The sequence below is a fragment of the Tursiops truncatus genome, chromosome 15 (genome assembly GCF_011762595.2).
Source record: "Tursiops truncatus isolate mTurTru1 chromosome 15, mTurTru1.mat.Y, whole genome shotgun sequence".
In the NCBI taxonomy this organism is placed as follows: Eukaryota; Metazoa; Chordata; class Mammalia; order Artiodactyla; family Delphinidae; genus Tursiops; species Tursiops truncatus.
Window position 1 is genome coordinate 47,683,154 of NC_047048.1, and position 8,132 is coordinate 47,691,285.

Genomic DNA, 8,132 nt, shown 5'->3' on the forward strand with positions numbered 1-8,132 from the left:
GGTTACCAGATTGAATTATATCAATTACCCCACCCCCACCCCCAGGTTTAGTAACAGGGAGGTGGCATGAGGCGGGTGGTTTTGGGGTCCTGGTAATGTTCTATTTCTTGATCTGGGTGTTCACTCCATAAGTGTGTTTACTCTGTGAAAATCTATGCAACTGTACACTTAAAATAGTTGCATATTTTTTGATGTACGTTATTCTTCAACAAAAAAGTTTGCTTGAAAATTCTAGTGCCTCTGAACTTCCATGCACAATCACAAGCGCACATACAGCCCAGCAGGTGGCACTTGTGAGAAACAATAAGTCAATTTTAGAGAAATAAAGATGCCACGTTTCCCCATACATTTGAATGCACTGCAAGTAAATGTGTGAATTCATTTCATGTGCTTTTGCTAATGAAAGTGGGTCAAAATCCACGAACCTGGAAGACTCCGCAAATAGTGGCTGTAAGGAAAAACTCAGGCTAGTTCTACATTTAATACTCTCCGGAGTAGTAAGTTAAATAAGATCAATTTCAGGTGACAGAAATTGAAAAAGAGATTTAGCCATCATTATATCTGCATACAAATATACCTCAGAGATAATGCAGGTTCGATTCTAGACCACTGCAAGAAAGTGAGTCACATCAGTTTTTTGGTTTCTCGTGCATATAAAAGTTATGTTTACACTATACTGTCACCTGTTAAGTGTGAAATAGCATAACGCCTAAAAAACAATGTACATACCTTAATTAAAAGTACTTTATGCTAAAAAATGCTAACCATTATCTGACCCTTGAGCAAGTCTTTATCTCTTTGCGATAGTAACATCAAAGATCACTCATCATAGATCACTGAAACAAATATAATAATTATAATGAAAAGAGTTTGAAATATTGCGAGATTAACCTAAATGTGACCCAGAGACATGAAATGAGCAAATGCTGTTGGAAAAATGGTGCTGACAGACTCGCTCGATGCAGGGTTGCAGTAAGCCTTCGATTTGTATAAAATGCAGTATCTGTGAAGCCCACATATGATGCCTGTTCTATCATATGTGTTAGTAGTTGAAACACATTTCTTATATTTCATTGTTATTTTGATATATTTTTGGAACTATCACATACTTTCCAATGCCCTTGGTGATCTTAAATGAACTTTAACTAAAATCTTCCCCCAACTGGCATTAGTCTTATAGTACAGCAAGGTCTAGTGGAAAAGAGAAAAGGGAAGGAAGAGAGTGGGTCGAGTCCGTAGCTCTTAGCAGTCGTAAGGTGAAGTACATAGTCTCTCAGGCTGCTTCCTCACCAGTGAGATAATCCTTATTCTCAGAGCCTCATGAGAATAAAGGACATGGAAACTGCACTCACGGGACACCTCTGGGTGATTACAGATCTGTCTCGAGACAAGAAAGACAGAACCTCCACGATAATCTCATATTTCTGGTGCTTTGGTACCTCGCTGGAAGGTCTAAAGGAAGCAGCACTGGCAACGTTAACACTCAGTTGGCCCCTGATTAATGATGCTTAATGATCTGCCACTCAAAGCGATGTATCTGTAAAACAGCTTGTGTTATGTGGAAGTCAACTGCTGAGTCTGATACAAAGTAGGAGTACGATAGACAATGCTTTCTTTCCATTCAGCCCTGACGGTGTTGGTGCCCATACAATTCCCTCTCTCCCACCACAGATTCCAACTCCCAGTTCTTGTGTCACTGTACAAGGGGGGCTTTCTCTAGTCATTGAGGCTGGCTCTGCCTACCCATGGAAGGTGCTGGAAGCAGCACTCAGTCATCAGTGTCCCAGCTCCCTTGCCCTTGGAGAGAGAAGACGCTGAAGCATATGTTCTACACTGCCTTCCAGAGCTCTGCAATGGGACTGGACGGCAGTTACTCCAGCGATAACTGGCCTGATATCATTATGGGGTTACTTCCCTTCTCTGTCTCACTTCCCCACTGTCCTACCCATGTTTCCTTCACATCCCAGATGCACTAATTGCTTCAAATTCCTGTCTTATTGTCCATCTCTGGAAGATCCCAAACCAAGACAATGACAAATAATATTGGCTCCAATTTTTGTCTCTTGAATTATTGACTCATTTTTTTCCCCTACTGTCTAGACTCCAGACCAAGGATCAAAGATTGTATGACTGAGCTGAGAATGAGGTATTGCTTTATTTTTGTAGATATATGTATGTATTCACTAGCATACTTTCTAAAATTCATCATTATTGTTTAATACCATTTAGGTTGCTTCTCCTCCCCAAAATGATGATTTTTTTGGAGCTCACCATAACCCCAAAGAAACAACTAGAATGTGTAAAAGGTAACAAAGATGCATCTTTTGTTGAGGTAAATAGATTTCTGAATGTGCTGATCTATCAGGGAAGGATGAGATCACTTAACAGTGGGATTCATTCTACTGTGCAATTCTTCTGTCTTTCCTATTCAAGCTTTCCCCCTTTCTTTCCCTTCCTTTTATTCCTCCACATTCTTTCCCTAATCTTTTGTTTTCCCTTGGACCCCAACTTCCCACCCCACTATAAAAAAAGTATCAGAGAGATGGACAAGAGGCACATGAAAAGATGCTCAACATCACTAATTATTAGAGAAATGCAAATCAAAACTACAGTGAGGTATCACCTCACACTGGTCAGAATGGCCATCATCAAAAACTCTACAAACAAAAAATGCTGGAGAGGGTGTGGAGAAAAGGGAACCCTCCTACACTGTTGGTGGGAATGTAAATTGATACAGCCACTATGGAGAACAGTATGGAGGTTCCTTAAAAACACCAAAAATAGAGCTATCATATATGATCCAGCATTCCCACTACTGGGCATATATCCAGAGAAAACCATAATTCAAAAATATACATGTACCCCAATGTTCATTGCCGCACTATTTACAATATCCAGGACATGGAAGCAACCTAAATGTCCATCGAGGGAGGAATGGATAAAGAAGATGTGGTACATATATACAATGGAATATTACTCAGTCATAGAAAAGAATGAAATAATGCCATTTGCAGTGACATGAATGCACCTAGAGATTGTCATACTGAGTGAAGTAAGTCAGACGGAGAAAGACAAACGTCATATGATATCGCTTATATGTGGAATCTAAAAAAATGGTACAAATGAACCTATTTATAAAATAGAAATAGAATAACAGATGTAGAAAACAAATTTATGGTTACCAGGGGAAATGGGGGGGAGGGATAAATTGGGAGATTGGGATTGATATATACGCACTACTATATATAAAATAGATAACTAATAAGAACCTACTATATAGCATAGGGAACTCTACTCAATATGCTGTAATGACCTACATGGGAATAGAACCTAAAAAAGAGTGGAGTTATATATATATATATATATATATATATATATATATATATGTATGTATGTATAACTGATTCACTTTGCCGTACAGTAGAAACTAACACAACATTGTAAATCAACTATACTCCAATAAAAATTAATTAAAAAAATAAACCAAATATCAGATGACTCATCCATTCTGAAACCTGTCACAGAACAAACATACTCACTCTTGGATGACAAGTCTTGCAGTCTATTTTTTTAAGTACTAAGTTAAATTAAAAAACAAAAAACAAAAACATTGGTTTCTAAGTGCATCATGAGCTGAAGTCTTGCTAATTAGAATATTCTTTAGTGGGACGGGCTCTCCAGGAGTCACATGTTACAATTTGACATCTCAGATACCTTAAGAGAGCTCAGACACAGATCTTATGGTGAGCAGACACACTATAGTTTAATCAAGACAGAGATGAAGAGTAGTATTTTAAAAAAATGAACTATTTTTCTTTTAATCTTCAATTTTAATGTCTGCTATCAAGTAGTTTTATGTGAGAATAAGGACTGGCTTATAATCACTACATCACCTGGGAACTGAACCCTCCATCACCAAGAGTCTACCATGAAATGCTTTTTCTTTGTTCTAGGCAAGAGGAAAAGACATTCTATCCCTGAGGCCAGGGATTTGGTCAATAGCAGGGACACTAAACCTGGGCTTCTCTTTATAACTGAAATGCCAGAAAGATAATTTTTTCTCTCATTTGTTTCTTCTAGATAATCCAGGTTGAGGTTTGAAGAACTCAGAGACCTTTTCTGAAAGGGTGGAACTGAGAAAGAAAAGGAAGAATCTTTTGTTGTTACTGTAAATGTTTTCTCTGGAACAGCAGAAACAGGAGGGGTGGTTCATGGCTCCATAAACCTTCTTCTGTACAATTCAATAGGGAATCAGAATTCTCAGAGTTCTGAAATGCTCTCTGAGGATTAGGGGCTAAGGTTTTACAGAGGTGGCAGCACCTCTAATTTTTCTGTAGGGAAAGGAGTTGACCATAAAATCATAGGATATGTGACTAAAATATAGTGTGTTTTGCTGCTGTGAGCATCTCCTAAATTTTTGTGGCCTGAATTTTGTTCCTTTGCAAAACAAGTCTTACACTTTCCTCAGTTGAGTGTGTTTGCATAGGTCCCTGACAAAAATGCTAGGGTTTCTAAAATCTGCTGAGCACAGAGGGGCCCTTTGCTGAAGAGGGACTCTGCAGTCCCTGTGGTGAGAAGCCCACTTCCCACACTGCGGGAATTTTCCATTCAGTGGGACTTGAAGGTTCCTGGGTTCTTGAAGTGTTAATATAAGTGTGTTTGTTGAAGACAGCATTTCCCACAACCTCCATGAACTGGAAAGTTTTATTTTTATCTACTTTGACCACAGTTTTAAAGCTCCTTAATCTCCTTGTGTTCATAATTTGAGTAGAGCTCTCTATCAATCCAACATACATAACAAACATTCTTTTCTTTTGTAGGGGATGTAAGAAAAGTGAATCAATTCTGTAAAAAAGGAAACATTTTTGGTTTAAAAATAGGTACTGATTTTCTTCATGTTATTCAAATCATTCACAACTAAAAAGAGAAGGTTGAGGTGTTTAGGATTCATTACTCATCATAAAGTTGTAATGTCCAGGCTGAGAAAGAATTGAAAGTTAGAGACAAGACTTTCTACGCTCTGACTTTTAGTTCAGACTTTCCCTTTAGTGTTCAACAGTCTTATGAGCTATCTCCTTCTGCTTTAATGACAAGCTGCCTTATGAGTTTGAGAATTACTTCCAGTTCTAGATTCTACTCTACTATAAGCGGACGTGAGTAATAACTGCAGGGGTCTCATACAATACCTCTGACTTTATCACCAGCAGGTCAAACAATTTCTCAAACAACCACTGAAGCAGTCACTGGGTGATCTGAGACCTGGATATCTGGTCCTTTGAAAAAGCATCAGAGAAAAATGGCCCTTGACCCTTGAGGTGAAGAGGGTCCTGTACTGTAAATTACTGACAGAGTTCAAGGCAATGGTCTCTAGGCTTGTTTCCCAACTTAAAAGACATGTCACTTCCTCTTTTCTACTGGATGTCACTCCCTCAGGAGACCTGAAACTGAGGGTTCTTAGGAATTCTCCAGATGTTTCTGAGTGCAGAAGTGGATAGCTTTCACCCAAGGTGTCAGAATAGGATACATTTTCTGACCTTCAGCAACCTTTCCGTTTCTCTCCTCTCCTTCAAATCAAATCACGCCTGGGGTTGTCCTCTGACAATATCTTAATATGATCTTCCTCATCTTCATCCTGTCACTTTAAAAAAAAATTGTATTGGAGTATAGTTGATTTACAGTGTTGTGTTAGTTTCTGCTGTACAGCAAAGTGAATCAGTTATATATATACATATGTCCACTCTTTTTAGATTCTTTTCCCATATAGGTCATTACAGAGTATTGAGTAGAGTTCCCTGTGTATACGGTAGGTCCTTATTTGTCATCTATTTTATATACAGTAGTGTATATATGTCAATCCCAATCTCCCAATTCATCCTGTCACTTTTGACCACTCTTCCCCATGCCATGACCTTCTGCTACTTAGGAAAAAACAAACCACTGTGGTATATTTTTCTCTTCTGGACAAAAATTTAACAACTGTTTTGTAAACAGTTAAGGTAAATTTCCTTCTACAGATCTTTCTGGTACACGTTTCTCTCACATAACTGATCCCAAATTCAGTCTTATAAGAATTGAACCTTGACCCATGTCAACACAATGCTTCTGCTAAAAGCTATTACAGCCCTCTCAAAAAAGCCTACCCCAGTGGGGACTAATGTTAGACTCTGGTTCAATAGTCAGATACACTCCAGCCTGCTTTACAGGAACTGCTTAATTCCTTGAGGGATAAAATATTGGGTCAATACTATTGCAAATTAATACCCAATACTCCCAATACAGTTCATGCCCCATTAGTATCTGCTGCTTCCGCGGCCATCAGGATGATCCTGAATACGAGTATAGCTTAGTGGGTATTGTCTGTCTCATACTCATCCTGCATATTCAGGGTAATTGTTAAGAGACTTTCAGACATTTAAAATTACTACCCCTCCAGGACACCATGTTTTCCTGAACAAAAATTATCCAGAAACCTCCAGAGGGAGGCAAACAGGGACTATTTGGGAGAACTCCAAGAGGGATAACAGACACATACAATGGGGTAACACACATACATTGGGAATGGCGGCTCCCATGGTAGGGATAATGCAACTGGAAAAGTTGCATTAAGTTCAAGACTTATTTCTGACCCTAGCAGATGTTGTGGATGACACCATTTCTTCTTTGGAAGCCCAGCAAACCAATTTAAATTTATTGGCCAGAGTTGACATGAAGAATCACAATATGTGAATTTTCTCTTCAGCAGCACTATAGCAAACACTTCTTGCTGCACCGACATACTCCAGGCAAGTAAAATAGCCTGTGACTAGGCTGCATCTCTGTCCCTCCTCCCCATCTCATTGTGGTTCCTTCGTTATATCTTTAGTTGTAGAAGATATTTCCTGCTAGTCTTCAGATTGTTCTCATTGATAGGTGTTCTGTAAGTAGCTATATTTCTGGTGCACTCGTGGGAGGAAGTGGGCTCAAGGTCTTCCTACTCCACCATCTTAGCTACCTCTTAGGCTTCTGTTTTGAGCTGCATGGTTTTTATTTTATTCTCTCACTGTACAAGATTCAACGCCTTCCTGGCATTGAGTGGCAGGAGCTCAAGGTGATAAGCAGTGAATCACAACAGATTTCATTGAGTGTCTTCTTACAGCCTGTGATTGCTCTCTTCAATAGCCTGCTGCTGGGTTCTATTTGCTCACTTCACTCTATCAAAGGGGCAGAAAAGGTTTCTCCAACACTTGGCACTGCTGACAATTTCTCAGAAGTCTTCCAAAATCTGTCCATGGCTGCGGCTCCTCTTCTGCATGTGATGGGGGACTCAATGCGCGGGAGCCCGGGCCGGCTTCCGCTGGCAGGTCTCTGTGGCTCCTCCCTGCCTGGCACCAACTCAACAGTAGAGCCTGGGGAAGAAAAGCCTTCCAAATTTTAAATAAGATTTCTTCAAGCCACGCAATCATAGAATCGACTCTACTTCCTGACAGCATCCACTGCAGAGCAAAGATTCAATTCCTTGAACCTCCCCCTAGACCACCCAACTCAAGCCCAGATCCTACAGTATAGAAACTTGAAAACTTATCTTGCTTTTAATGAGAGACCTCAAACTTCTCCATGGCGTTTCCCTTGTTTTAATGAGTAATAAATCAACTTGTTCAACCACAGGTCTGTTCCTGGTGCCCACTGGCTGGAGAGCACTGACAATGTAGAACGAAGAGCCCTTCTAGGGGTACATCCCTGGAAACCTGGTTAGAGACACACTTCCAAGGACTGTGGCTTAATCAAAAATTGAAATTACCACCAGAGAAGATAACTTCAAGTCACAAGGTCAAGTTGTGACCTCCCACTGATTGAACTGCTTATTTTAGTTTACAGTCAGCCCTCTGTAGTCATGGGTTTCGTATCTGTGGATTCAACCAACCATGGGTTAAAGATATTTGAAAAAAAAATTCCAGGAAATTTTAAAAAGCAAAACTTGAATTTGCTGCATGCTGACAGCTATTTACATAGCATTTACATTGTATTTAAATACCTTTGAACAGCACAGTTTTGATAAATACCTACAGGGATTCACAGATATGGAGAGCCAACTGTAAAAATTATACTCAGATTTTCTACTGTGTGTGCCCCTAACCTCTGCGTTTTTCAGGGGT

General features: G+C 39.6%; 1 long non-coding RNA gene across 1 annotated transcript; it reads left to right on the plus strand.

Annotated features, from left to right (window-relative positions):
* The first annotated feature begins 1,038 nt into the window (after positions 1-1,038).
* LOC141276600 (uncharacterized) lies at positions 1,039-4,408 on the plus strand. The gene is made up of 3 exons (XR_012326497.1): positions 1,039-2,146; positions 2,230-2,332; positions 4,081-4,408. It is a non-coding gene; the product is annotated as an uncharacterized lncRNA (long non-coding RNA).
* Positions 4,409-8,132: the final 3,724 nt, after the last annotated feature.